This window comes from Lactuca virosa, chromosome 7 (genome assembly GCF_052849685.1).
Source record: "Lactuca virosa cultivar CGN04683 chromosome 7, Lactuca_virosa_CGN04683_v6, whole genome shotgun sequence".
Classification (NCBI taxonomy): Eukaryota; Viridiplantae; Streptophyta; class Magnoliopsida; order Asterales; family Asteraceae; genus Lactuca; species Lactuca virosa.
In genome coordinates, this window is record NC_136432.1 from 120,287,976 (window position 1) to 120,297,001 (window position 9,026).

The window sequence follows — 9,026 nt, forward strand, 5'->3', positions numbered from 1 at the left end:
GAAGTGATTCAAATGAGCGCGGGTTGAATCCAATACTCAGAACTTATGAGCACTCATGAGTGGTGTAGCACCACTTTGTCCACCAACTTGGACCTTTACAAACCAACCCATGACAGTCTTGATTCATATCTACTTCCAACATATGACCGACTGTGGATGATTTGAATAACTTAATCATTCAGGAAGAGCGACTTAGTTATTCTGGAAGTCAAAACATGCAAAGTGAAACACAAGAATAAATGAATCAAATATGGTATCAAACCCTATGAATATAAATAAACACTTTTATTTATCACCATACTGATTACTCATTATTCATTGTTTCGGTTTTATCAACTTTATACTTGAATTAAAAACACTAGTTGTCCCATGCTCCAAGCATGTACACTATGTTTTTCTTAAACAATAGCTTTGCCATACACCAAGTATGCACTCTATGTTTGTCTATGATCCTTACTTTGTGAAATAAACCAATTGAACATAATTTCAATGATTCTAATTTCACACTCCCAAATTCTTATCGAAGAATGTGAGAATTTCAAATTCCTATCATTTATCGAAATCTGTTTAGATTTTAAACTTATATGCACTGACCCTCCTGTAATGAATATGTACAAAGTCACAAAGACTTGTCAACAGTCATTATAAGGTATTCCAATGGAGATCAACTCCATGGAAACTAAGTCTCATATTCAAAGTACATTGCTTTGGACATGCTTCTTGCATTAAGTTTTCTAATCTTACACAGATAACTTCCACCTATGGAGACAACTCCATATTCTCATTTTGACTATCACTTCTGAATAAGAGATGCCTCTTTTCAGAATATGTCAATATGGTCCTTCCAAAATTAGCACTATACTTCCAACTATCCCTGAGCAACCAATCTTTGGTAAACCTCAGATTGTCCTCGACAATTGTTTAATCATTTTAGTCATATCCAATTCTAGACCTTTTCCCTTCTTAATGCCTCTGGGCATTTGGAAAAATTTAGAAATGACAAATATTATAGCACATGCAATCGATCCTGTACCCAAAGCAAATGGTACACGATTCATGATGTCTCACATAAAGACATGATTCTAGACCAGTCTTTTGCTACAATATTTTTATTTGCCATGTTTTCAAAATTTGACTATGAAGAGGGATGACGTAATCATAATCGAACTTTGAGAACGCAATATATAGAATTTCCTTAAGTTGAACCAATCCAACATGAAATTCATATATATATTCTTGACTAAAGATGATTAAGGTCTCAATCTAAGCCTTTAGAACTGAAATGAAGTATATCCTCTCCCTTAATTATAGCAAAACAACTTTTTCAATCCCTGCAACCTCACGAATTGAAACTTTTGTTTTCTATAATTAACATTGCTAACTTGCAACACTAACAATAATTATCATGCTCCCACTAACATGATGATTATTAGCATAACACTTATGCTCCCACTAGCTTTGACATGTACTCAGAAATCAGTTGGACTTCTAGAAATCAATACTTTATTGACTTTCTTACCAAAGTTCAGATTTCTGATACGAGATGCTTTGATAAAACTTTATCAAAATCATACACCTTTCCTTAGATAGCATGCATGTGTGTCTAAACAGTTTCAGAACTATGAAAAGGGATGCCGTAATCATAGTCTCAATTGTTTAGACCTTTTGCCATCTGCTTCAAATCTACTTGGTGGAAGTGTTTCCTCACCATCATTTTCATGAATCGGAGAGAAACCTTATGACCCTTAGATTTTATGGTGTATGTGTTCTTATCCATGTGAATCGTCAAAACCATAGTCACAAGACAAGGATAATGACAAATCCAAACTCATATGGACTGAACTTATGCAATCTTAACTTCTTGCTACCTGGCAGTACAGGGCCTGCCATTGCTTCCAAGTTGTTATGCAACCAATTGAGAACTTTCAGAACTCCTATGCAAAGCCAACTTTAACTGGAATGGGCACAGAATATGTCAACACGATAGGTTATAAACCTCAAGTCGTGTGCTAGTCAAGAACCTCAGGTTTTATTCTTGATTAGTTCTTGAAATTCTTTTTAGGATCTTTAAGACTCCCACTATCCTCTTGACATATAAGACTATCTTGCCAAATATTCAAGAGATAGTGCGGATTCTTTATCAAGACAAACACTTCACACAATTGGCCTTAGTTGGTCTTTGTTTTATCCAAAACATCACAACTTACCAATTTCAAATGTACAAGAGTAGGACACTTTTACTCTTACATTTGACAAGTGTTTTAAACCTTTCTTTAAGATATGTCACTCAAGTTACAATCTTGGAGTATGACTCTAAGAATTGTTTTGGAACGAAGTATGACTCATCTTCCTGATCTAACCATTTCAACAATTCATGACTCTTCTTCTTAGTCATAAGAATACACTAAGATGACCTTTAGAGGACTAATTGTGATATGATTTCTAAATCATTAAGATGATCACAAACATGATACTAAAGTACTCTCCCATCTTTTCAGATTTGAGAAACTTTTATCTTTCTGTCTAATTTGATTCTTCCCATTCGTTTTGCCATACATTGAGACTTTTCCAATGTTTCAGAATTATACTTAAACTTGTAAGTATAACCATATTTACTAAACTTTAGTAAATCAAATAGTCTTAACGAGCTTTGTGGTGGACATGACCAGTGCACAAGAATGTGTACTCGATCCCTTTAGTCCTTCACTTGACTCACACATCCATGTAAACAAGTAATTAGTCTTGATTTTCCAATGCTTGAAAGTTCTCATTCATCATACTATTCAACTTGCATGATTCCAAGTTTCGGTCCAATTGAAACTTGGGTGATGAGGAACTTTCCTGATTTGGTAAATTTAGACACTACCACAAATGAAAGAATCAAATCCATTTTCCAATATTGTTGTCAGTGGAATCATATAAGCAACAATTTTCCACAAATGCCATTGTAAGGATACTTCAAATAAATAAAATTAAACAATTTTCTTTTATTTTAAAACTTTGTGGAAAAACTTATCCTTACAATCCACATGGAAAATTGTTGTTATCTATTCCTTAGCAATATATCATAACTTCTTAAGCAACTGCTCAAAATTCTGATGCGATCGAAATCCACCTTCGCGATCAGAATCAGCATATACTTCCTTTAAGATATCTCTCTATTTTTTGATTCTTAAAACATCAACATGTGACCCAGTCACATCATGTAATGAGGATCTCAGAATAGAACTTAACAGAGTTAGATAATGGGCTCTACCTGATGTAGAGTCAAACTTATTGACTTTAACATCCTTAGGTAAATTTGGCAGCTTTGCAATCAACGCCCCTTCCTTTGGCAAAATAAACATATGGACCCTTTGGTAATGGGACTATCTAGACTTAGCCTTTCTCTTTACCATTTGGTCAACCGGGTTGACTATGGCCAATCCCTTTCCATTGGGAAGAGAATGCTTTTTCTGGATTTCCAGTGTCACCATTGTCACTGTCCATAAAGTTTTTGGGAAGTTGATCTTCTAATCAAATTTGCTTTACTATCGTTCCAAATCATTGTTGATTCAGCAGCACCAAGCAAATAGATATGATCATTAAGGTTCATGTCATAGTCTGTTTCATAGTAGTCCCAAAGGAACTCGCTATGTGACTTAGAAAGTGATTGAACATCCAACTTTCTCAAGACTTTGACACCCAACTCTCCCGGCTTGTCAATATGTGACTTCATCTCTAAGATGTGATCACACATAGACCTTGCTTGCAATTAGGGCTTGAGTGACCTTGAACTTGTGGGTTAGGGAGAATAATTGGAGGAGGTGGAGGAAGAGAAGTATGACTTCCATGAGCCAAACTCGGGAAGTCATATTCATTAGGAAAGCTTGGTTTGGGAAGATCATTGTTGTCTAAACCAGACATCAACAATGGGAGAAATTCACGTAAAGTTGATTTAAGTCCTTAATATAACACCCAATATGATATATTAAGGCTAGGACCCAACAAACTATTTTATAACTTGGAAGAGGGATGCCGTAATCCAAGCTATAAAATATTTGAAGGTAGGTGAATGACGATTCACCAATTTCCACCAAGATAAACGAAATGTATTATTAGGTTTTAATTGGTTTTGAAACTCCTCGATTCTTTTGAGATTCATTGAACTTTTCAATGGCATGTTTCAATCTCGAGTGTGCCCTTCAGGTTTTGTGACTGGGATGCTGAGGATCACAAAACAAGGTGTGAAGTAACCATGCAAATATACTTGGTACCCTTAATATTTACCCCTCAATCGATGTGCCGGTTAACCACACACACTCCAACGATACTATAATAAACATTAAGTTACCCTTTGCCTACCTTGTTAAGTCCAGGTTAGTGTGCCGGTTAACCACACACACTCCACTAACAGCTTAAACAAAGTGCAAAGTGTAATTTCATGGATTAGCACCTTATTCACATTTTCCTAAGTAACTAAGATTGGGAATTTATAAGTGTTTAGTTACTTAGTATTTATCATTATACTTATAATGAAGGGAGAATTATAGTCCTTGTCCTACCTGTTCGGCTAACGACCCTCCACCGGTCAAGGAAGCGGTGAGTGAGAGTGGACACCCATTAAACTGCCATTTTATAGGCAGTAACCTTATACCCCCCTTATAGACCGGCTTCGTGAATGATGCCTACTAATGGTAAGACGAATTTATCTTATACATATCTATATAATTAAAATTATAATAATAGTATATGGGCTGAATTTTAAACTTTTAAAATTCTAAGGTCTAGTTTGGAATTAAAGTATACATGGGGGGTAACTTTACAAATTCCAAAACTTGAGGACAAGTTTTGAAACCTTTCAAAACTCTTCTATTTTTCATAACTTATGAGTTTAATTAAGGTTTAATGAAAAAAAAAATCAAGTTCCATAACTTGAGGACAAGTTATAGAAGACATTAAATCATTTAATGATGACATTAAAAATAGTGACTCTTCTATTTTCATAACCTATGAGACTTAATGACACTTTAAAAAGAAAAACTCTTCACTTTCCATAACTTGAGGACAAGTTATGGAGTTCATAAAAATCATTAAGATCAAATATTCCAATTAACAGAATAATCAAATAATTTTTCTATGATCTAGATTAAACTCATAAGTAAAGATAATTCACATCAACAATTTTTAAGAAATTAGATAATCATATAAACTAATACAAATCTTGAAACTTTGACAATTATCCTTTGAAGACTCTTGGAATTCATAACCTAAAGAGTTAATAAATGAGACATTTCACATCCATAACTTATGGAAGTTTCAAAACTCTTAAAATCATAACTTTAAAAAAAAACTTTTGAGTTCCAAAATTTTATGACAAAATTTGTAACTCCTTAAAACCATTTAGATCAAACTTTTAAAACAAATAAAATAATCATATCATTCTATCTTTTAATAAATTGACCTAATTCAACTCTTGTAGTAAAGTGACTCAAATTTTATAAATAATTAGTTTTTCATAAAATCAAGTAATTATCATAAAATTTGACAAACTTCATGTTTTTTTTTTCTTTTTTTTCCTTCAACTTGAAAAAAAAAATACATTTGCATCAAATATAATAGAAAACAACCCATGGCTCTGATACCACTGTTGGGTTTTAGTATACTACAACATCCTATGGTGCACATACAACCCTAAATACCTTGGATCTATGTTTTCTCTATTATACATGCAAATGGTTTCCAAGGCATTAAACCTATAACTAGCATGCATTTGACATAAACCATATAATATACTAGTTAGGGAAACATACCTTTTATGTGGCTTGAAGTCTTGATGTATTTGGCCTTAAGAGCTTAGCACCAATAGTATGAAATGCCTCAAATGGAATCACAACACACCTAGGACAAAGGTGGCTCTTGAGAGAGAATTCCATGCACCAAAACGCCTCCATATTTCTCTAAGAAAAGAAGTGGTGATTTTGGCTATGGAGTAACCTATTTATATGTAGGATTCCAAGGGTCATGGGTATAACCCATAATCCATACCCATGGGTTTTATGATCCATGGTTCATGTGGCCCAACTCTTTATGTATCCATACATAAACTTGGTCCAACATGGATCATAAGCCCAACACATATAAATATAACTAATTATCATAATTAGTCCCCATAGATTTAATTAGTCTCTTTTGATCACTAAATTAATTCCAAATTAATTCTTGATCGATACTAATTAAAACATATGATTTCATATTAATATATTATAACTAATAATATATTAATAAACCATAAATAACCTTCTCTCAAAAGTCCATCCTAATAAATTATCCTGATGATATGCAACCCAAATGGACCATGCTACTCTCGGGTCAAGTACATACCAATAATAGTTATGGGCTTAGACATCTAATCCAACAGTCTCCCACTTGGATATATGAATCATAAAAACTAGTTAGATGATTACCTCTTGTTGTAGCTTGTAGAACTTGGCCTTATAAGAGCTTAGAACCTCAAATGTGATGCCTCAATCAAGTCACAAACACCAAGAAAAATTACAGGAATATGAGAGAGGTTTAGGAGACACCAAAAGCGGCTAGCTTCTTCTTGGAATACCTGTGTGTCGATTTTGGAGCTAAGGGAACACATTTGTAGTGTAGAATCTCAAGGGTCACTTGTAAACCCTAATTCATACACTTAGGCTTTTAATCGAATAACACTTCATGGACTCTCATATGAATTTAGTCCATTACTAATTAATCATGGATCATTAGCCCAAATTATATGTATCACTGATTTACATAATCAGACCCTATTAATTTAATCAGTCTCTTTGTATCACTAAATTAATTCCAAATTAATTCTTGATCAGTACCAATTAAATAATATGATTTCTAAATTAATATATTATTCTTATAATATATTAATAAATCACAAATAACCTTTTTCTCAAATATTCATCCTATCAAATTGTACTGGTGAAGGCAACCCAAAATGGACCATGCTACTATCGGGTCAAGTACATACCAATTATAGTTATGGGCTTAGACACCTAATCCAACATGAAGTTCTTTACAAAGAGAAGATAAAAGCATACCATGAAAAGATGATTTCTCGCAAGGTATTTCAAAAAGGTCAAAAGGTATTACTTTACCACTCCCATTTCAAATTAATTCCTGGTAAATCAAGGTCCCGTTGGGTGGGACCATTTGTTGTCACTAATGTTTTTTAGCATGGTGCAATAGAAATCACAAGTGAAAAAATCGGGAAGATTTTTATGGACAACGGGCATCGTTTAAAGCCTTATTTTGAAGGATTTGAAGTCAAAAACGAGGAAGTGGAGGAGGTAGCAGATCGAAAATACCAAGATTGACAAATCGTTGCGGTCCATGTCGAGCCACCGACTTTAAACAAGGGCAGCTACCCGAGAGACAACTCGGGACTATTTTGGTCATTTTTTTAAAATTATTGTATGGACATTTTATTTCAAGTTTTTGCGTTCCAAGGTTCTTAGAATAATTAGGGAAGTCTAAAAATAATTTTTATGAAGATTGGAAGTGAGCGGGTGCGAAAATAAGAAAACATTTTGTGCGTTTTTCAGAACATTTCACGGTCCGTGTAATGCATGCCTTTGCAAAACACGACCGTGTAATGGAAAATGGTATCATGAATGTTGACGTTACACGACCGTGTAACATTACCTTTACCATTACACGGGTCATGTAATGGGGTCTGTGTTAAAAAAACGAGTTTTTTTAAAAGAAACAAAAATCGCAGCTTCATTTCCTTTCTTCATTCCGGTCGCAACTCTCGTTCCTTCTGTTCTCTCTCACCGCACACATACAAGCACCACACACTTCAATCTAATCTTCTGTTTTCCATGGATTTAAGCAATCAGGGATAAGCTTGGGGAGGCATTATGGAAGAGATTACAAGTGATTTCGAGCAATAATTTCGTGTTTCAAGCTACAAATCGGGTATTCTCTTTCCAATTCCTTGACTTTGCAATGTTAGTCATAAAAGCTTAAATCTTTGTGCCTAAACTGTCAAATTGAGTGTCAATTGTGTTTTAGTTCTTTGAATTGGTTGTACATTGTGCTTAGAGTCAAATTTTTGTGCTTAAATTTCGTTTCTCTCATGGCTTCATCATCTCGTGGGGGTGGTAAAAAGGGTAATTCCAAGCATTCTAGAGTCGTTGACTCTAGTGTTAGTCAACGTTATCCAAATCCTCCACACCAAAATTATGGTGAATTGGCATTCTTAGATTCTCAACAAGAAGCTAGGTATCATAATTTTCTTGGACGTAGGAGCACAACACAGAAATTCGCGGACATTGGGCTGTTGATAGTCGTGACTACCTCCATATTAATCATCAAAATAACCAGCTTCTTAGTTTGTCCAATCTCGTACACAACACTGTTTGGCACCTTAGGTCCAATTTAAGTGTCCCGATGCCCTAGCCTGATTCTGATTCTAATGAGGATGAGCCTATTCTTGATACATCCATTCCTGATGCTGCTGCGCCAGTGCAGCACGAGCTGGTCACGCATCCCTATCATGACATATATATGCAATAATTTCATAAGTTGCATGAAGATAATAAGCGTTTGCATCGTGACTATTCTGAACTTTATGACAGTGTTTGTGAGATAAATACTGAGATGGTGGAGTTCAGAGAAGAGTTTTATACCTTTGGAGACAATCAATAAGCACGCAACCAACATGTGGATACCCTTGTTACTGACATGCATAGGGTGCTCTGTTTAGGTGGTCAGCCCACACGACCACCTTATTACCCTTAATATCCACACTACACTCCACTGTACAATCCATAATTTCCATAACAATATCCTCTGCCATTCCCACCTCCATTTCCACCTCATGATCCTCCTCAATAATTTGTCCCGCTCTCTTCCCAAGCATCGAGGACGATGCATATTTTTAAGCTTGGGGAGGGGTTTATTAGGTGCATATGTGCATTGCATTGTAAAAAAAATTGCATATTCATTCATTGCATTATAAAAAAAATTACAAAACATAAAAATAC